Genomic DNA, 22,570 nt, shown 5'->3' on the forward strand with positions numbered 1-22,570 from the left:
CGCTCTGACAGGTTAAGTGATTAAATCCATGGCAGATCCCTATGGAGAGGCTCAGTTCTGTGTTTTCTCCGAGTTGAGGACAGCTTACTTACCCGAGTCCCTGTGCTGGAAACACATCAGTGGCAATCAGCAAACCTATCCGAGATTTTGAAGCTCCACAATAAGCACTTGTTCTGATCCCAACAATCCCGCAGCGCTCAAGGCATGGGAACAGCTGAACTTTCAGATATAGTAAGAGCATTAAGGTCTCTTTTCTGGCATTCGCAGGGGTGTTTTATGCAGGGCGAAGGAAAGACTGGTATGGATGTGGCTTTTTTTAAAGGAACTGCTGGCGTATCTGGCCTGGAGTTGCTGTTTTGAGTATTTTAATATAATTTAATTAAATTTGTTTAGCCAGCGTCAGGATTTGGACGCACTGAGGCGCTGTTTTTACACATTTCAGAGTTTACGAATAGATTATATCAAAGACAACATGAGTAATATCGACAAACTATACATCAGTGTGCAACCCTCAAGTAGCCCTTGTAGCTAGTTGGTTTTCAATGGGAAGCTTATAAAGAATGTATTTGCTCAATGTGTGTAAGTTGTACAGAAAACCCTTATTAGATATGGAGTCCATATCATCATAATAACAAGACAAGCATGCGTTCATTGCTGTACATGACGGTTTATTTTGAAAGGAACAACATCCTATTAAACACATTTAGTCTACTGACACAGTGTTGAATTTTGAATGGTTATTCTTTTGTTTATGTCACTGTTTCTTCCGGAGACCTGTTGTTTACATTATTTACTATGTTGCTTATGTGCAAAAATGGCGTCTTTGAAGGTAAAAGCAAGACAATGTGATAGCTTACAGTGTTACAAATAAAATTTAATATTGGATGGTTTACAAACATACATACTGTATTTTTTTCATTTGTGTGGCTCATTTGAAAAAATAAAATAAAATAAGTACACGCAGTGGGTAGCACGTTCGCCTCACAGCAAGAAGGTCGCTGGTTCGATCCTCGGCTCAGTTGGCGTTTCTGTGTGGAGTCCCTGCGTTCGCGTGGGTTTCCTCCGGGTGCTCCGGTTTCCCCCACAGTCCAAAGACATGCAGTACAGGTGATTTGGGTAGGCTAAATTGTCCGTAGTGTATGAGTGTGTGTGTGTATGTGTGGATGTTTCCTAGAGATGGGTTGAGGCTGGAAGGGCATCCGCTGCGTAAAAACTTGCTGGATAAGTTGGCAGTTCATTCCGCTGTGGCGACCCCAGATTAATAAAGGGACTAAGCCGACAAGAAAATGAATGAATGAAGTACACTTTTCCCTCCTGACTGTTTAAAAATTGCATTTGAAAATGTATTTGAAGAAGTTTGAAGTGGCTGATAGAAAAAAAAATCTTATAAAACAGAGCTTTCTAAAAATATTGCAGTCTCCATTGCAGTCAATTTGATTCTCTCTGCCTCTTTCACCCATAATCTCCTGCATTATGCATTATCTGATCCAACATGACTACGAGAAACGAAAAATCCGAATCATTCCCAAATATATATCCAAAATATCCAATGAATAATTACTTCATTTACATTCACTCTGAAGCCACCTAACATCCATCTTTCACTCCCCCCGCCATAAAATCACTAAACTGTTTGCTCATCGCTCGGACAAATAATATATAAATAAATAAAAAGTATCCGAACACCTCAAAAAATACCAGTGAACTTTAATTGGACTCTCCTGGGAACACAACACATTTTACACCGTCTGCATTTTAAAAAGCGCCAACCTAACGAGGAAGGCATTAATTCAGCTGGGATTTTTAATTCAGCCCGGCCACGATTAATCCCATCAGTAAACAAAGCAGAGGTCATCTTGTTTTGGAGAACTCCAATTAAACCCTAATCAGCACTAATCAGACAAGCTGCTCGCCAACATCTCGCCTCTTCTTCTGCGGCTCGGCTTTTTTCTTGTGTGCGTGTGTGTGTGTTTTTTTTTTTTTCCTCTGCCCTCGGCGTCAAGTGTGGCCTCTTTGCTCTGTGATTTCATGTTTTGAGGAGTTCGGAGGAGAAAGAAGGGGTAATTACTAACAGTGCGGCGTCGAGGTGCTCATTAAATAAATAAAGATTAAAGGAGAAGGTGTTCGCAGTCCGGATGGAGCGGCCCGAGTCCCTGCTTCATTAACGGCAAAACTTTCTGAATAAATAGTCCTGCTTCTGCCTTTAGATCTGCACAGGACGGTTTATTTAAAGGGCCGCGTTGTCAAAGGGAATTTTTCATAGACACTGCAAACAACTAGTACAGTTTGTTAATAACACTAATTTATAAAACAGCACAAAAGACTGAGGTTTGGAAGAATGAATTAAGTAATTAATGGAAGAAATGGACAAACAATTAACCCTCTGAGGACCCCGATCACGCCGCTGTAACCAGCATCGTTTTTTTCTTATCAGTGCAAAAGACACTAAGAATACTCTGTTGATTTTAGTCACACATATAAGTGTTATACTAAATTAAATTAAATTAACTTTATTTCTATAGTGCTTTAACACTGTAGATTGTGTCAAAGCAGCTTAACATAGAAGTTTTAGTAAATTAAAAATGTGCCAGTCCAGTTTTCAGAGTTGAAGTTCAGTTCAGTTCAGTGTGGTTTAATTTTCACTGCTAAAAGTCCAAACATTGAAGAGCAAATCCATCGAAGTGCAGCTCCACAAGTCCCAAACCAAGCAAGCCAGTGGTGACGGTGCTATAAATAAAAATAGCAGTTATATAAACAAACATGTCAAGCATATGAGATTTCCTAACAAAATGTCTGGTGCATTAGGACGGGAGGAGTTCTACAGGTGGTTGTCAAACCCACTCACCAGCGTGGAGCACATTCATGTACCATTATGTGATGGAATGATGATAAAAAGATAGGTCTTTAATCTAGTTTTGAACTGAGAGAGTATGTCTGAGCCTCGGACATCATCAGGAAGGCTATTCCAGAGTTAAGAAGCCAAAAATGAGAAGGCTTGACCTCCTTTAGTAGACTTTGCTAATCTAGGTACTACCAGAAGCCCTGAGTTTTGAGATCTTGAAGAGCAGGTTGAATTGTAGAGAGACAGAAGGTCGGTTATATAAACAGGCGCTAGATTATTTAAAGCTTTATAGGTAGGAAGCAATATTGTATAGTCAATGCGGAACTTAACAGGCAGCCAGTGTATTAGGATGAAATTGGAGTGATATGGTTTATATTGTTCTCTGGCAGCTGCATTTGCTCCATTATTATACACCATTAGAATCTGTTAGGTGTCTCCTTTTTTGTGTACACATAATAACAACAAAAGTGTGTGCTTTTGCAAAATTAGAAACATAAACAGTGTTTGTGTTGTTTCTTTTCTCTCTTCGCAAACTGATTTTTAGACATGCATCAATAAAATGAACTGAAACTCAGCGAAAACAAAAAACACAGACATGCGACATATATCTATAGAAAGCTTGAAGTGTCTACTTTTAAATGCAGTTAGTTGAAAACTACATAGATAGATAGATAGATAGATAGATAGATAGATAGATAGATAGATAGATAGATAGATAGATAGATAGATAGATAGATAGATAGATAGATAGATAGATAGATAGATAGAGAGAGAGAGAGAGGGATGGATGGTAGGATGGATGGATGGATGGATGGATGGATGGATGGATGGAGAGATGTAGGATTCTCTTCAAACTATGAACGTGAGGATCTGATCAATAGTCCAGCTCGTTCTGTTCATCATTCATTCGAACTTTACATCAACTGTGGAAAATTACAGGGTCGTTGCAAGGAGCACTCAAAGTTATTGCCTCCAATAAACGCATCAGTGTGGATTCATCAATTTAACCAGACAACACCATTCACTTCAGCATACAAACACAGACCGTTTTCTCAGTACATTCCCAAACAGACAACAGGACAATGTTTGTCAGCGTTTGTGTACCTTCAGCGATGTTGGCAAACTTTGCCTTTCACTGCTATGTAGATAAACCTGGCACTCTTTTCATGAACACCTCAGAATAAAGGCTGGTTTGTGCTTGAGGAGGGTTTTTTAAGCAATTTTTGGAAGGCCATTGTGTGAAACATTTGGTCAGGCATTCACTCTTAAAGGGGTAGTATTGATGAGTCAAGCTCTCATTGGTTTTGTGGAGCTAGAAAATCTTATTTCCTTAATTTTAAGTCAATAAAACACCCTAAAAAATACTTTCAGGATAAATGTGACGCTTCTAATGGCGAATCCAGGTTATCATCTGCTGTAGTTATTTGAGGAGCTGCTAGGGTGGTCCACTGGGAGACTAATGTTTAATCAGGGACCGGAAGGATTTTTACATCAGCTCGTAATTAAAACATGATTTAATGTAGCACAAGGAGCTCTGTAATCACTGGAGAAAGCTATCTATTAGCACTCCCATTCAGCGCCAGCGATAAAGCAATAATGGTAATTATCAGCGTTTAAATTGTCTCGATAAAATGCTAACATATCTGCGATAAAGTTCAATACAATGTTTACACACTACGCAATCAACATTAAGCATGCCGAAATGGGAAACAAACCAGGACGTTGTATTCAACGTGATCTAATAGCAATCCGTATCATTTGTATAATCTCATTTTTGTTTTAGGGTGATTTGGCCACACTTCATGATTTTGCGAAGGATGATGCGATCCTGGATTAACATCCATCCTGGAACATCATTTTCTGTTGGATAATGTAATCCATATCTATCCCCTACCCCTAAACCCAACCATAACTGTAAATTAGTCTCAAAATCAGAGGAGAATAGTTGAATAGCAATCATATAGAAGTGCATAAACCTAACCCTAAGCCTAAACATGTCCCTTAAATCTGATTGGCTGACTGGAATGTTGTTCTAGGATCAGCATAGATGTTAATCCAGGAACTTGTTCTACTTGGTGGAATCAGGGTGATTTGCCCATCCATGTTCTTCAGAGTAGAGTTCCTTGATTCAAACAAATGTTTCTGTGATATGAAAAAGGTTAAAGCCTGATGAAACAGCTCAGATATTGGCAACAACACCAATGCGGAAAACAGGAGTCAATTAAGTGCAATGATCCAGTTAGAACACTTTTCAATCTACAAATCATCAACATTATATCACTTTGGAGTATCATTAGCAGTACCAGAGCGACCTAGAAAAGTAGTGCCATACTGGCAAGTAAAAAGTCACTCAATGCAACCGTTTAGTCCAGGGGTGTCAAACTCAATTCCTGGAGGGCCCAAGCCCTGCACAGTTTAGTTCCAACCCTGCTCCAACACACTTACCTGTAGGTTTCAAACAAGCCTAAAAGACTCAATTAATTTGATCAGGTGTGTTTAATTAGCGTTGGAACTAAACTGTGCAGAGCTGCGGCCCTTTCGGAACTGAGTTTGACACCTGTGGTTTAGTCAGTCTGAAGCTCTGGATTAAACTTGAACATGGTATTGTGGCAGAAATTAAAGATATTCATATCAAATTGTGGTCTGTTATGAATGTCGTTTTATTCATCCTTAGTCCTCTAATAAATACATACTATTTCTGTTGTTAAGCTATATTAGGGTTTTTGGTGCCTTTCTGTTGTGAATGCATCATAACTACAGTACATTCATAACAAATACCACAGAAACAATGAAGTGACATTGTATTATTAATGGTTTTGCTTGTGGTTGACTATTGAAGTCCAGTTGATTAACTTTTTTCATTATTAACTTTTACAGATTACTTTTACAAGTAATTTTAATTATTAACAATATTATTTCCACCTCTACTCTTTAAATAAGTTGAAATTACATTTATCTAAGAGAGAAAAAAATAGATAAATAAAAATAAATTTATAAATTTAATAAAATTAAAAATAAATTTAATAAAATTAAATAAATAAATTACAAAAAAGTTAATAAATAATAAAATAGCTATAAATTAAAAAAATTAAAGCATGTACAGAATACACAAATACCTTGATAAGCCAATATTACAAACATTAATCCTCAGATATTTATACAAAATACTTGCAATTGAAATGCTCAAAGATTTAGATTAACAGTGAATTAACGTTAAACCTAAACAAGTAATTGTATAACATATATTTATAATAATGCTGGCAGATCACTGGTGAACAACATATGTTATATTAGCAAACTACAAATCCCATCATGCCTTTTTACACACACCAGTTTCTGATCACACACACAGCTGTTATCGCTGATCATTTAGATGACTTATACACCACTGATTCACCAATTCATAGCTGAGTCGTTGTTTTTTAGTGTTGCTATTTGTTTTGCCTGCCATGTTTTTGACCATTATGTCTTTGATTTGGATTGTCCATGTACCAGCAACTCCCGTATTGACTATTGCCTGCATACACAACTATTCATATTAAACCTGCATTTAGATCCTTACCTTAATTCGCTCGCACACCGACACTAAGCCAAAGGATGGTTTGTGAGTAATATTTATAATACATTCAGTTACACCATTTAAAGTGAGGTACTTTTTTTACATGCTGAACATCTGTTACATGCAAAAAATCCTTTTTGTGTGTGTGTGTGTGTGTGTGTGTAATGGCACGATTTCCCAGCCCATTTCCCAGCTCAATTTACTTTCAAGTAAGCATTTTGAAGAAATGAAGCATATATTAGTTGGGACTATTGTAAGCAACATTTACACTCATGCCTTTGGCAAATGCTTTTATCCAATGCCGCCTAACATCCACACAGTACAAATTTTATCAATTCTTTTTTTTTTTCCTGGCAATAAAAGCCGTGACCTTGGTGTTGGTAGTGCAAAGCTCTGTTGTTGGAGTTGCAGAAAAACATTGCTTTGATGCCTTTTTCATGTAGTGACCCTCGAGGAGGTGTGACATTTCTTGGAAAGGGCTTATTCTCTGAGAATCTGTTCATTTCGGTAACCCCTATGTACAGTGCATTCAAGGTGAACATTTATGAATGGTGTGTTCGCTGTTAATGAATGCCACAGATTTGATGTTGGTATAGCACGCTTTGTCAGTCATGTTTATTTTAACTCTAATTACAAAATGTAGTAATCAGACCAGGATTTGCCTCGTTTCTACTTGACTTTAATGAAATCCTTTTTGTAAAATTTGTATTAGAAAAAAAACATGTCCGGATTTTGCAGAGTTAGACATGTTCCTGTGTACTTGTGCTTTATGACAATATATACGCTTTTTTTTTAGTCCGCTTGTAAGAGATTTTCAGGTTTGCGACTGCTGAAGTATGTTCTGAAATGAAAGCGTCAAAGCTGATGTCATTCGCTATGGTTTTTAATGACACGTGACTCACATTGACTGGTGAAAATTCGATCTACCTGCTTACACTGCAGACACGAGGAGACAGATCCGATTCATATCTACATATGAACAAGACCTGAATCTGATTTTAATAAATTGGAATCTGTGAGATTTTTCCTGCTTACACGTACATAGGCTATATACGATCTGTGCCACATGGGAGAAAAAAATTGAGTCACTTGAACCATGCAGTGTAAATGCGGTTTTAATAATGCTTTTAAATTGAATTATGGGACCTGATCTTACTTTCAACAACTTTAAACCTTGAAAAGTCATAAAATGTGACTTTTATTAACATTTAATAGTTTAAAGGACACATAGTTTACCCCTTTTTTAAGATTTAATATTAATATTATGGAGTGTGCCAGTTTAGGTTCAGTTCAAAACACAGTTCAGATTTATTTTTTTTAAGTGTTATTTTGAGAATGTGTACACCGCTCGCTGTTTTAGGGGTGTGTTGCTTCACATGAAAACTAGTTTTGACTTTCCAGCCAACATAACAAGGGGGCGGAGCCAAGAGCTTCCTCGCTTTGTGTTTGGCAACAGACAGGCAGACAGAGAGAAGCAACATGAGTGAGAGGACCGGCATTCAGCCGTACATGTATGGCTCGGACATAGACCAAGCTGAGAGTACACAATCATTTGTGTCTTTGTATTGTTTTACAGCCAACTGTGTGCTAGTTTAAAGTTCCGAGCTTGTACACCGAGACTAATAACCACGCACACTGAATTACCTTTGACTGAGGCACCGGATGCGCTGCTCAGAACTGCTTCACAGCACACCAGACACGCACATTCGGATGTTATTTAAAATTAAACTATTCAGATGGAGCTCTGTGGCGCGGCAGAAATATGAAGTGTCCCGAATCATGGCTGGGCGCCGCGGACAGCCATCGACTTGAAGCGCCAATGTGTGTACCCTGATAGAAACCTATGTTTGGAATTCTAAAATGCATGATGCTGCATGTTGCGACGCTAAGCATCGCCGAGCAGCGCTTTTGGTGTGCGACCTGCAGGCAAGTTCGTTATTTTATTTCCAATGGAAGGACACGCACATGAGGCAACACGCTCGCACTTTCCAGCTGCACCTAGCTAAGATCACAGGGAGCTTCTGTGACAACGAGAAATGCAAACGGCTAAAGTTTAAGGTAGACGTTTGAAAACCTACCTACAAACAAACTAAGTTACAAACAATAATTCCAATTAGAGCGATCATGTGATGAATGTTGATCTTGGGTTGAGCCCAATGAGCCTTGCATCTAAAAATAGCGCAAGGGTGTTCCTTTAGTGACATCGCTTTGACTCACGCTGAAAATGGCGGACATGAAACAACAAACTGAGGAGATGGTGATGCGCCTGTCAATCAATATTGTAGGACGGGGGGACCACACTCCTAGGCCAAGTTGCGGTCGATCTAAAAACAACTGCTGCAATTGGCCCACCATTTTTATGTTGTTAAATTGAAAAAAAAAAGCACTGGGTGTGTTTATATCACCCCAATATGACGATCTATACACTATACTTACACCCATGTCTTTCCAAACAGCTTGAAAAGTAGATTTTTTACCATAGGTGCCCTTTAAAGTAATGTTTTGAGTTGAGTCTGATTTGGTGTTGTATATTACGCTACAAAACCTTGTAATAAACTGCCAGTACATTTTCTGTTATTTTACAGACTTAATTCTCTATTTTTTATTTCTTAAACATTATATTATTTCAAACTTCTTGTGACTTCCCCGGCTCGTTCCTGCTGCTTGATTTACGATTCTCTTTTACCATCACGTTCCATCAGCACCAATCATCTCTCCCCATCTCTTGCCACCTCTCATCACACTCAAGCACATTCACCTGAATACTCACAGGACACACCTGCACCAGCAATCACCAGATCCCCATGTAACCCCAGCAATTCCAGTCAGTCAGTGGCTGGAATCAATGTCAGATGGTTCACATTACCTTCTCCCTGACTCACCTTCTTCCGCTGATGTTTCCGCTCTCCAATGAATGTTTCTCCTGTTGAAGTTTCTCGCAAACAAGCTATCATTAAGGGAAATTACTTTATGCTCTGTTTGACTGAAGCTCCTTGTTTACATCGTAAACAACAATCCACACGCTCATCTGCAAAGATTATCACTTACCTGCTTCTCCTGTTTATTAATTCACTGCTTGTTTGTATAAATCGAAAAGAGATGACCTTCCTTGTCCTCATTGTGTGACCGTGACACTACTACATAAAATGACTCAATAAAAGTCACTTTGTTAAACTGCAGAGTTGAATTTTTAACATCAAAAGTCAACAGAGATCAACATGCCATAATCCAGCGCAATATTACATAATGCGGCTTCTTTTTGCATCTTGAAATGACTTGACAGTACTCAAAATTAATATCAAACTTCGTTCAAACCGAGACTTCTATCTGAAACCGGAATAACTAGAGATCAACTAGACGTTCGACAATGACCTAGATACTCGGAAAATCTGCTCAGAAATTCTTTGTAATGTTTACCATTTTTAACAAGTCTCACTTTTAAGGCACCAAGTGTAACACAGTTGCGTAAATTATTCAGAACTCTTACAATATTGATGTATTTGGCGTTTTTCGAGCTTTTAAAAATCCTGCGTGCAAAGATTCTGGAATGGTTTGATGAATATTTATCTCATAGTGCAAATGTACACATGCGAAGCGGAGATCTTTCAATCTTTGGAAAAAGGTGCGCGAGCTCGAACAAACACTCATCCATCACACAAATACATATTCATATTATTCATATATTTAAATGTAGATGTAAAAAACTAAATCTGTTATACCCTTGACCTTGGTGCACGGATTATTTCTAGGAAAAGGCATCAGGCGAAGTGATTTAAACTTTGCATGCAAGCTAAACATCTGTGTCCCCCCCCCCCTCCCGCTCTCCCCACACCGCCACCATGTATTGAATGGCTAATATTAAATATCTAATGCGCAGATTAAATCAAGCTCATGCCACGTGTGACTCGGTGCAAAACACAGAGCCGTGATTCAGCTTGACAGCATTACAGGAAAAGCCAATGTGAGTAGAATGGTAACTTATAAAATCCTTTTTTTTTTTTATATCGTTATTCACCGAGGCCCTTCAATTTATCATCATTCGCAGCGAAACACATGAGTGATTCCCCCGGTGCAAATGGCCTTCCTTTCTGCGAGGTGTAAAAATAGATTGAAATGGAAATCGTCTGGATGACATGGATCAATTTTGAAATCTGCTGTTCTGATGGAGGCAGAAGGAGGAAGGGAGGTCGTGTGAGGTGCTTTTGTTATCTTCCATCTAAGGATAGGTAGAAAACAAGACCCAAAGACAAAAAAAAAAAAAGAGAAAAGGGGTTTGTGCTCGCTGAGTGTGACAAAGGAGCTTGTCGTGGATTGACAGTTTATTTTAGAGGCCATTGACTTTACATACAGCTCGAAAATGAAATATAGAGCTTTTAGTGGAGACCCTGGAGGGCCGTTGCTCAGAATCACCTTATCTCAGTCTGTATGATGTCAGACAGGAGACTGTGTTTTTTTTTTTTTTCTTAAACTGCAGTGATTAACTTCACCGTCATGACAGGGTGGATGGATGGTTTACATTCTCTAGCTTGAATGCAACCGGCGACTTACGGCTCTCGTATGCTTTTTGTAAAGTTGTTTCATTCATTTCTTATGGAGGAAAAATAAATTTTAAATACTTGAGTAGGAACACAGGGTCATTGTGAAAATGTACCCCTATATACATTTCTGGAGAGCACGAATAATGTAGCCAGAGCTATCGGTCGCTCATTTGACATCGGCCTCTGGTAGATTTACGCTAGAACAGCATGCATGAATGGCACTCGTGAGAGAAATTTGAGAATTGAAAAAGCATACATAGTGGCCTCTGTTGGATTTGAGAAAACAAAAACTGCAAAAAAATGTACATCCTGGGGTGTATTTTGCGCTCTCCAGAAATGTATACAGGGGTACATATCCATAATGAGCGCGAGTCTTGAGTATAGTCAAGAGTGATATGGTAACTATAATGTTTAACATTCACACCAACCCATAGTAAAGGACTGTTTAATTTGAGCATGTGCTTTAATTTTGTAATCTGTAACTTTAAATGCTCAAGTTCATTAGGATAATTCTGATTGCTTGTTACACTGTAAGAATTCATAAACAATTCATTAATTACAGTTCAATTACTCAGTTTAAAAAGTGAGTAAACCAGCTGTAACTTGAAACTGTTAAGTTGAGCTTAGTTTTTATATTTATGCGCTTAGTTAATTTTACTTAGTTTGAGGGCAGCAGATTTACTCACTTTTTAATTAAAGTCAATATATTTCTTTAAAAGCACCAGATTTACTCACTTTTTTAAGTTAAGTCAACAACTCTTTTTTTTTACAGTGTGACATTTTTATTGTTCATGAGCTAGAAAAAAATGTTTTCAACTTAATTATAATGCCTCACACTTTTAAATACGAAGCTTAAAGGTGCAGTAGTTGATTGTCTTCAGAAACATTTTTTGTTGTGATGGTTGAAAGTCTCTTCACAGTCCAATAGTAACGATTAAAGTAAGTGATCTAAATGTATTTATATGTATTTTTATATTCTGGGTAAGGCATAAAACTAAAAAATGTTCATCCAATTAAATAGTGTCGGGCCGACATCTCTCATAATTCCGATAAGTAACTCAAACTGTCTGTCAGCAAATGCAAATTTGGGCTTTTGCGTACCTCTGTTCACGCATATCCGCCATTAGCGTGTGCATGCCTGCCGCGAGTGCACGTCTAGATAAGCGACACATGCACGTGAGACTGTCACAGTTGTGGCAAAATCAAATGCTGAATTAAAACTTTTTAAACTCCTGAATCAGTGTTGGAGTTGCTTTTGCACGCTGGAGGAAGGGCGACCCCACACCATGGCTGAAGTATTTCTGTTAGAGAGGTAATGTTATGTTTTAAAACATAGGTGGGGAGGGAAATTACTGGAGTTTTCTGAGAGGAATAACAAAACGGAGGGTGGCGGGAGATGAGCCTGAAATATGGGAGACGTGGAAGGTATGGTAAATGCATGGTAATCCCAAACGGATGTGTGGCCAGAGTTATCCAGAGTACAATCACAACCTGCAACTGGAGAAATGTAGACTCTTATGTCATAATGCGAAACAAGCCGGCGCTACATAAAAATAGATTTCCAGTTTGTCTGATTACCTGCAGCCCTCAAAATGCTCATGTCCCCCCATTAGCTGCGGTGAAATCAATTGTTTTTCGCTGCCTAACTAGCGCAGAGCTAATCAGGACTGTGTCTTTGCACTGAGTCAGCAGTCAAAGTTTTTTTCTCTGTTGATATAAACCTCTGCCGAATCCAGCTTTCATTAGTCGTTGTCATTATTTCCTTTAGCTCTGACAGATGGCATTGTAGGATATCGGGTTTTCATGGCAGGTCATCTTTCATATCCCACTCCCTTCGCCGTTCGTAGGGAAGTTCACAGTCTAGTCAGATTCATTTTGCGTTTGAATATTGATTTTTTTTTAGCTCTTCTTTCTCCTTCCGAAGAAAGCCTCTTAATGTCCTTTCTCTTGGCAGTAATTTTGACACTCCGCGGGTTGTCTGCTTGATTAAAAGTGGTCTTGAGGAGGAAAGGAGAAAAAAAAAGAAAGGATTGCATTACATAAAATAATTTGAGATCTGAGATAGCGTGTGTAACAGTGGGCAATAAATCCATCTCGCAGAGGAACTTATTACCTGTGATGCCGTACGGACAGACTTGCTTTCCATTTAATACGATTGTGTTCATCGTGAGCTTGTGTGTCCCTTTGAAATGCTAGTCATCCAGCCAGACATCTTATAAGCCCTGCGTCTGTCTCCGTGTCTAAGAGTCTTGATGGAGGATCAAAGGTATTGTCTCATATTGTCAGTCGGAGTGACTGGGAGACTCTGGAAGCTGCACATACACTTACGCGCTTCAGGGCTTCTAGGAGACTTCTTTAAAAGACCAAATTCATTTCTAGGGTTCAGCACTTGCTCTGCTGGGGGGTCTGTGAGCAGTTTAAAGATCACTTTAGTGAAATTATATGTAATTTTTAAATCCAAGTTTAAACCTTTACAGTTTCATGCATTTATCATTATTAATATTATTATTTTAATTATTATTATTATTATTAGTAGTAGTAGTAGTAGTAGTAGTAGTAGTAGTAGTAGTAGTAGTATTCTTTTATTATTTGTATTTAAAAAAAAAACTTGACTTCGTCTGAATTAGTTTTTGTGAATCACATTGGTCAAAAAGTGGTCTGAAATTTAACAAACAAGTAAATACAGTGTTAAATCCAGTTTTTTCCATTTACGACTTGTGGCAAAAGTAGTCGTTTCATTTTAATGACCTTGAGAAGGTGATCCATGCTTTTATTTGGGAAGACTTGACTATTGCAACTCCCTGTATGTTGGTATTAGTCAAAATGCCCCAAATAGATTGCAATTAGTACAAAATGCGACTGCAAGACTTCTGACAGGGACTCAAGTTCGAGCACATATCCCCAGTTCTTTCCTCTCTGGGCTGGCTGCCTGTTAGGTCACGGATTGATTTTAAACTATTAATCTTTGTTTTTAAATCCTTAAACAATCTGGCACCATCTTACTTATCAGACCTGCTACACGTATACAATCCTGGTAGGTCACTGAGGTCTTCTGATAAATTTATTCTATCTATACCAAGGTCCCGGTGTAAGCGAAATGGGAATCGGGCTTTTGCTGTTGTCACCCCAAAACTCTGGAACGGGCTTCTGCCCCACATCAGACATGCTCCAACTCTACCTGTTTTTAAAAAGCGTTTGAAACGCCATCTTTGTTCTTTAGTATTTGAGCCTTTTTAATGTTGAGGGGTTTGCCTTATGCTTTAATTTGTTATATATGTGATGCAGATTTTATTTTTAGTACTGATTGTGTTCAGCACTTTGGGCAACGTTGTGTTGTAAAAAAATGTGCTATATAAATAAACTAACTAACTAAACTAACTTTGGCTGTATAAATAATGTATAAATAAACTATCATTGTCTAAAATTCTAAAACGAACAAGGAATAGATAGATAGATAGATAGATAGATAGATAGATAGATAGATAGATAGACAGACAGACAGACGGACGGACGGACGGACGGACGGACGGACAGACAGACAGACAGACACACAGATAGATAGACAGATAGATAGATAGATAGATAGATAGATAGATAGATAGATAGATAGATGGATGGATGGATGGATGGATGGACGGACGGACGGACGGACGGACGGACGGACGGACGGACGGACGGACGGACGGACGGACGGACGGACGGACGGACGGACGGACGGACGGACGGACGGACGGACAGACAGACAGACAGACAGACAGACAGACAGACAGACAGACAGACAGACAGACAGACAGACAGACAGATAGATAGATAGATAGATAGATAGATGTATAGATGGACGGACAGACGGATAGATAGATGGATGGATTATTATTATTTATGTTATTTTTTTATACTGTAGGTAGTTGATAGCATTTAATTGTTTTCTTACAAATAAATATTTAGATATTATAGATATTTTTCAGTACTGTGTTGTAAAAAACATATACCAGAATAGTTGGTGGTTCATTGCGCTGAGGCAACCCCTGTTAAATAAGGGACTAAGGCAAAACAAAAGAAATGAATGTTTATTTTAGATATAAGATTTGTATTTTCTTAAGAAAGAAAGCAAATGCTTCGTTTCAAGGGCCACTTTCTCTCTCTCTCTCTCTCTTTCTCTCTCTCTCTCTCTCTCTCTCTCTCTCTCTCTCTCTCTCTCTTTCTCTCTCTTTTTTTCCAGCACTCTTATTAAATCCGAAAAACGATTCCAACAAGCACAAGCATTTTTCCAGAACATTAGCATTGGCAGTTTGTAGTCCGGCACCACGTTTTCAAAAACACGACCGTGGAATCAGAAATGAACGCAAAAATAAATAATGCAGCCTTTTAGAACAATATTACCTGGCTCCCTCTGGTATCCGTCCTCAGTATATGTCAAGGCTGAATGAGTCCAGAAGACTCTCGGTGGACAGAGAACTGGACGTCTCCAGGACCAGCCTAACGGTGCGTGTAAGAAGAGGCTCTCAGCGGCTCTGTGTCTCTGCCAGAAGACTGATGTTGATCAGAAAAGGCCCTGAAAATGGGTGAGGAAGTTGCCAGAGCGTCTGCCAACCGCCACAGCCTGGGATCAAGGCCTTCACATCACTGGGTGAAACAGCAGGCTATTTGCTGGCAAAACAAGCCCTTTTCACAGCCTGTCGTATATAGATGCGTGGTAGAAAACCAGGGTTTTTGTAGGTTTTACCAAGCCAGATATTTTAAGACCTTTTTAAAGGGATAGTTCACCCTGAAATGTCAATTCTATAATTATTTTCTCACCCTGACCTTGTTTTTTTTTTATATAATTAAAGTCTTATTGATTTCCCCTCATTTTTTAAATATTTCCCAATGATGTTAAACAGAGCAAGGAATTTTTCACAGTATTTTTCTATAATACGAATTTTTCTGGCGAAAGTCTTTTGTTTTATTTTGGTTTTTTAATTTTTGCAAACAATTTTAAGGTCAATACTATTAGCAGGGGCGGACTTAACCAATAAGCGAGGTAAGCAGCTGCTTAGGGCCCTGAGGAATTAGGGTGCCCTGACCAATGCCAAGAAACTTATATTAGTCATAATTCTTTTAGAAATGTTCTATCATACGTGGTAAAATCTGTCTATAACATTATGATTTTAATGTTATTACTTAAAATTTATGTTATTGTTATTATCTTTTCAAAACTGAGGGCCCTCATGAATAGTGGAATGTTCCTTCTGTACTGAAATGTGGAAATGGATGTGAAAATAAGAGAATCCTGGAAAACAACGGGAGGATTAACAGACATGAATACATTTAAGCCAGTTTAAGACCTACACTGTAAAAAATATCCATAAGTTAGCAGTTACCCGCATTTTTTGATTCGTGTTTTTTTTTTTTTTTTTCATTTATTTTCGTTTTTAGATTTGCATTGTTGGACCTTGATCTTTCTTCCAACAGCTTTAAACCTAGAAATGTTCAAAATAGTGACATTTATTAACATTTGAATAGTTTAAAGGGATATATGATCTGGGTTGGTGCTGTTATTATGCTACAAAACATTGCAATAAACTGCCAGTACATTTGCTGTTATTTTACAGACTTCATATTCAGTGTTGTAAAATAGCAAATTACAAATACGCAAATTACTGTAATTTACCAAGTAGTTTTATAAATGTGCACTTTTACTTTCTCTTGAATACATTTTTAGTGCAGTATCGGTACTTGTACTCCACTACTCACTTTCAACCTGCTGTCACTAGTTTTATTTTTCTTGTTTTTGGGGATTAGGACGTTCAGTCCTGTAATTCCTGTTCAATCAAATCGCACATAGAAGTAAAGAGGTAAATCGCCACATAATGAACTACCTCAAGACATGTGTCCAAAATCAGAGACTGTTTAGAAGCATGTCACTGGTGAACTAATCACGGATGTCTACTGGATGAAGACCGAAATGGCCTTAAACACCCAGCAGGCACAAGTTGTACCCCAACCTTGTGGGGACAATGCATTTTGTTTGGAAATGAAAATTAGGTTGACGTCAGAACTCAACGTCACGCCGACGTCTATGTCCAACGTCCGACCTAAAATCAACCAAATATTAACGTCTAATGATGTTACAGCTTGACGTTGTGTGAACGTTACCACTATGACGTCCATCAGACATTGGATTTTGGTATTTGACGTCAATGTGATGTTGGTTTAAGATGTTTTCTCAATATTGGACTTTCTAGCACACAGGTGTCAAACTCAGTTCCTAAAGGGCCGCAGCTCTGCACAGTTTAGTTCCAACCCTAATTAAACACACCTGATCAAACTAATTGAGTCCTTCAGGCTTGTTTGAAACATACAGCTAAGTGTGTTGGAGCAGGGTTGGAACTAAACTGTGCAGGGCTTCGGCCCTCCAGGAATTGAGTTTGACACCCCTGTTCTAGCACAACCTAAAATCAACCAAAAATTAACGTCATTTGATGTTGATTTTAGACATCAAAATAGCATTGCCCTTAGATAATGACTAGACATTAAATATTGGACCTGACATTGAACCTAATATCAATGCCTTACGATGTTGTGCGCCTTCTGGGCAATAATTAATGCACTACAGAATGTTACGTTTACACTCATCCACAAATTACATGTAAATGCATCAGCTTTTTACAGCGTAATACTTAATACTCACTACTCTTGAGTACTTTTGGGAGTCTACTTTTTACTCATACTTTGAGTAATACTCACAACAGATACTTGTACTCTAGTTTCACTACATTTTTCGGCAAGTAATGGTACTTATACTTAAGTATGATTTTTCAGTAGTCTTTCCACTACTGATTATATCAGTTCAAACTATAATAATGTCAATAGAAGTCTCTTTGTTCAACTGTAGAGTTGAATTTTCAACATTAAAAGTCTACAGATCAACATCTCATAATGCAACCCACAGCTGTACATAAACTTATGAACCACAAAATACTGGAACTGTTAATTAACAGGTATTTTTTACAGTCTACAATTTAGATTTTGGCTCTCAGGATGTTAATTTAATAAGGGTCGCACCAGAGTCCTTCTGTTTGCTTCCAGACATAGGAACGTTTTTTTGGGAGTTTGTTTCTAATGCCTGAAACTCGTGAGCGGTGCGAACACTGAGCGGACGGCTTGACAGAATGTCAGCAACGAGAGCCGAGGGAAAGGATGTCATGCCTGGGCTGTCGGGGAGATTAAGCAGCCGACGAGCCGAGTTTTGGGTGTTTACTGTGACAGAAGGGAATCTGGGGAAAGAACAGCCTAAAGGAGGCTCTTCCCAGACCCGTTCTGCACCCGTAGATCCACAAGACGTGTGGCGATGAGCTGGAAATGCGACCCAGGCTTTAGCCCACACTGCTGGACCAGGATAAACCGATTAAAGAGTGCGCTGTAATTGATGCCAGTGTATAAATCTATTTACCAAGGTCGACTAATGACTGAGTAAACGCTTTAAATTTAGACCGCTGTGTACTTTTTAATGCTCTGTGCTGTTGTGGTTACGCTTCTAGCACTGTAACCTGAAGGTTTGGCACTGGTTCTGCCGTGATAAATAAGACTGGGTTGTAATGTTAAATATTCATTAACCTCTTAAAGGGATAGTTCTCACTCAGTGCTCACTGTTTACTGAATTAATGTTCAGTCTTTTGCACAGATAGTTTTATAAGACCTTAGGCAAGGAGCCATGGAAATTGTTTTGCTTTGCCTGTTAATATAAAAGTTGGCTTGTTTTTTTTTCATAAATCATTATTGATCATATTTATATCCATTAAAAGTGTCTTTTTGAATTATTTAGAGTTTGATTTTTTGTTTGTAATTTCAGCCATGCTTTGTATTAATGTTCAATTGAAGCTTTTATCAAATCATTAACTAAGACTTTAGACTTCTTATTAATAGCTTGTAAGGCAGTAGTCGGATTTAGATATTAGGTAGGATTATAATAAGATCTTTCTAATGAAGAGTTATTATTTTTATACCTGCCGGGTAAAAAGCCAGCAGTTAATAGCCAGAATTGTTGCTTAAACTATACTACCTGACAATAGTCTTGTTGCCTATTCAAGTTTTAGGAACAACAAATAATAACATGACGTCTAGTTGATCATTTGTTATGAGAAGTGGCTTTTAGAGGCAAAGGCCTCTAAATTACGCTTATTTTCCCAAAATAAGAAGGTGAGAGTGACATGTTTTTTAATTATTTTATTGGGACAGTAAGGTCTGACTTTGCTGAGACATAAGTCTTGTCACTGACCAGAAATAATGTCCAGTATAGAATATAAAGCCATGCTGCAGTAGAAACTAATATTGTGTATGACTCCCATCAACTTGGAGGACTGCATCCATACATCTCTGCAATGACTCAAATAATTTATTAATAAAGTCATCTGGAATGGCAAAGAAAGCGTTCTTGACTCTTTGGATTCATCTTCATTGCCTCCTTCATCCTACTCCAGACATGCTCAATAATGTTCATGTCTGGTGACTGGGCTGACCAATCCTGGAGCACCTTGACCTTCTTTGCTTTCAGGAACTTTGATGTGGAGGCTGATATGTGGATGTTGCCATCTATTCTGCTGATCTCTCGCATGCCCCCAGACTGGATGTAACCCCAAACCATGATTTTTCCTTCACCAAACTTGACTGATTTCTGTGAGAATCTTGAGTCCATGCTGGTTCCGATAGGTTTTATCCAGTATTTGTGATGACTGGGATGCAGTTCAACAGATGATTCATTAGAAAAATCAACCCTCTGCCATTTTTCCACATGATCAACCAGAACTCAGGTTATTATTTAAATGAGATCGACTTTTGTCAGGTAGTATATATGTATATATACACACAGTGCAGAACAAAAAATACTAATTATAAAACTTTAAAATGTGTTTTACCTATTTCTCAGCAAATTTTGAATGATATATATTATATTAATAAGTATGGATGACAATGGAAAATTATTTCACTCAAATTTTCAATTTAATTCCCCCCCCCAAAAAAAAAAAATCTAAACATTACATTTAGACATTTAACTCATATTTAATATTTATTTAAGAAAAATACTTTTGTAAATTAAATGTAATGCAAAAAAGTCTTGTAGGACTTAAGGAAATATACAAGGCCTATTTTCCTCTTTTGGTGGGGTTACACTCTTGAGCTGGAGTGTTTTACAACTGAGAATATTTCCCCAGTAGAGACATTTTTATTAAATTAACCAATTTTATTTTGCAAATCTGATATTCAAGTCCTCCTTCCCATCACCAGTTTGTCTTTTTTATTTAATTTGTTGCATCTATAATGTGTCATTTCTCGAGGCAAATTGTTCTTCCTGGCCATTACCGCCGATTTACAAAATAACAAGCGCTTTATTAAAAATCAGTGAGTAACGTTTCACCAACACAGCGCTGAGAGAAAGCCTGATAGAATCACTGAGGATGTCGATCTGCCCCGTCTATTCTACTTCTGTCCATCACACATCAGTCACTCAGATTGTGTCCTCATTCCCATCATTTAAAAACCGCTGTATAATCACATACTGAAGAATCTGTCATCTCGAAGAAACTGAAAGAGTCATTTTTGCTATTTTAAGTCAAGACACTGCAGATAAGGAATTGACGTTTGCTTATTTGCTTTGTACATAAACTGAGTTGAATATCAATTAATGTGACAATATAATTTTTTTATATTCAATCAACATAAATTTGTGCAATTTAATAAGTTACTTTTTTTTTTGCTTGTTTATTTAACAGGGACAATACACTTGATGTTGTTATACGATGATAACCAATGTTGCATACATTTAATGACTTTCATGTTGTCCCTAAAACAAATCAATTGTGTGGAACCCAGCATTTTTTACAGTGTACAGAAACAAATAATAATAATTATCATCATATTTTCCAGTTCACTATTTGCAATAAAATATACATATTATTAGACATTTCTAAAATGTAGTGTTTAAATATGCAAATAAGGTACTGTTTTAACTGTTACAAACATTTGTATATTTCTAGTGCAAAAATTTTACCATTTGTATGGATGTGAGATTCGAAATTGTCTTGTTTCATTTTGTTTTGATACATTACATCCAGTCATTGTGATTATTTCCTTTTATCACTCTAATAATTCAATAAAATACTGTGAGCTGCCAGAAAAAAAAATGTTCATAGAATTAAATCAGGGCTTAATTTGTGCCGGAACAGGCCTCTCCACGACACCCCCCTCCTCGCTCTTCACTTTCGTCCGCAACGCCTCTCCCTTTAGTAACATGTCAGATCCAAATAAATGAAGAGAACTCAAACCAACTGAGTCCTATAAAACCCAATAAGTTAAGGCAACTTAAACCGTTTGAGGAAAACAATTGCTACAAACCATTTGAGTTAAAAACTAATCAATATGAGTACTGTGAACTTAACCCATTTAAGTTGAAGTAATGGAGTATTTAATGAACTCATTACCTTCAACGCCGAGTCCAAAGCTCTTTTCAAATGAGTAGAATTAAATTTCAGTCAATTTTGAGTTAACTACACTCATTACATTTGATGAAGTTGACTGTTGGGTGTAGATATATTTATACCATAGTCACTATTAACTGGTTAAATCTAATAGTATTCAACTTTATCAGATTTAGATTGATTCAGAGGGAAAAAATCACTAATTAAATAAAAAAGGCTACAAACAATTAATGATAAACTTCAGTGTGATTCATTTATTTTCAGTGTGTAATCAGGCAAATTATGTATGAGCATATCCATCTGTAAACACCTACAGAATATATGAATATAACTATACATTTTATGTATTTGATAGTTTTTTGTAACTTTAAAACAGCCTATAAAAATATCTAATCACTTACAAAACATAGAAACACTTAAAGTTGTATTTATTATGTTTTCGTGACATTAGAATCTTCATGAAACAGCCCAAAATCTCAACATTGACAGCTGCATGATTTTGCCTGCAGTGTCTCGGCTTAAAGCGGGCAAATGTATTCAGTTTGAATTTATTATTTCATACTTGGGAATAAGATGCGAGGTTTGTTTGGCCCAGTCATTTCGGAGTGTGTCTTTACATTAGTATTGCTCATAGATGCAGCATCTGCACCAAGGTCAGTCTTTGACTTGGACTGGAGTCTTTCTGCGTTCGCTGGGAGCTGGGGATTCAGTAAAGGCTAATTGTTGACTCAGTGGGCAGTTCATGAAGCGTTTACATAACAGAATGTCAATAAGTATGCGGGGAAATGTGCGAGTAATGTTGATGTTGTAGTGTGTGTTTTTTTTTTTCAATTGGATCCTTCACTTGAGGGTTTTTGAAGAGACTGGCTAACCTGAAGTGAAAATAAATAGTAATAATTTAATAAAATGCTGCCTAAAACTAAAAGATATATAGTGAGAGGGAAAGTAGAATGGCAGGGGGTTTACAGTATATATTTATTTATGGGTTTAAGTTCCGTTCATTTACTTACTATTAATACTATTAAACTACTATTAATTTAAAATAAATGTATATATTTGTTTTAACAGGGATGCCAACTTTTGGTTTTAGCTTGGAGAGAGACTTTATATCCTGCCACTACGCCCCCAATCCACTCATATATGCGTATATACATCTGTAGCAGTAGTTTTTCACTGT

General features: G+C 37.5%; 2 long non-coding RNA genes across 2 annotated transcripts in view; one reads left to right on the forward strand and one right to left on the reverse strand.

The window, feature by feature from the left end:
- Positions 1–22,570, forward strand: part of LOC147844617 (uncharacterized) — a 341,112-nt gene that overhangs the window by 229,388 nt on the left and 89,154 nt on the right. The gene's annotated exons all lie outside the window — the stretch shown is intronic.
- LOC147844618 (uncharacterized) lies at positions 10,846–15,564 on the reverse strand. Its single transcript, XR_015942244.1, has 3 exons — positions 15,320–15,564; positions 13,053–13,345; positions 10,846–12,936 (listed from the first exon to the last, which is right to left on the reverse strand). It is a non-coding gene; the product is annotated as an uncharacterized LOC147844618 (long non-coding RNA).

The sequence above is a fragment of the Danio rerio genome, chromosome 4 (genome assembly GCF_052040795.2).
Source record: "Danio rerio strain M-AB ecotype USA chromosome 4, GRCz13ab, whole genome shotgun sequence".
NCBI lineage: Eukaryota > Metazoa > Chordata > Actinopteri > Cypriniformes > Danionidae > Danio > Danio rerio.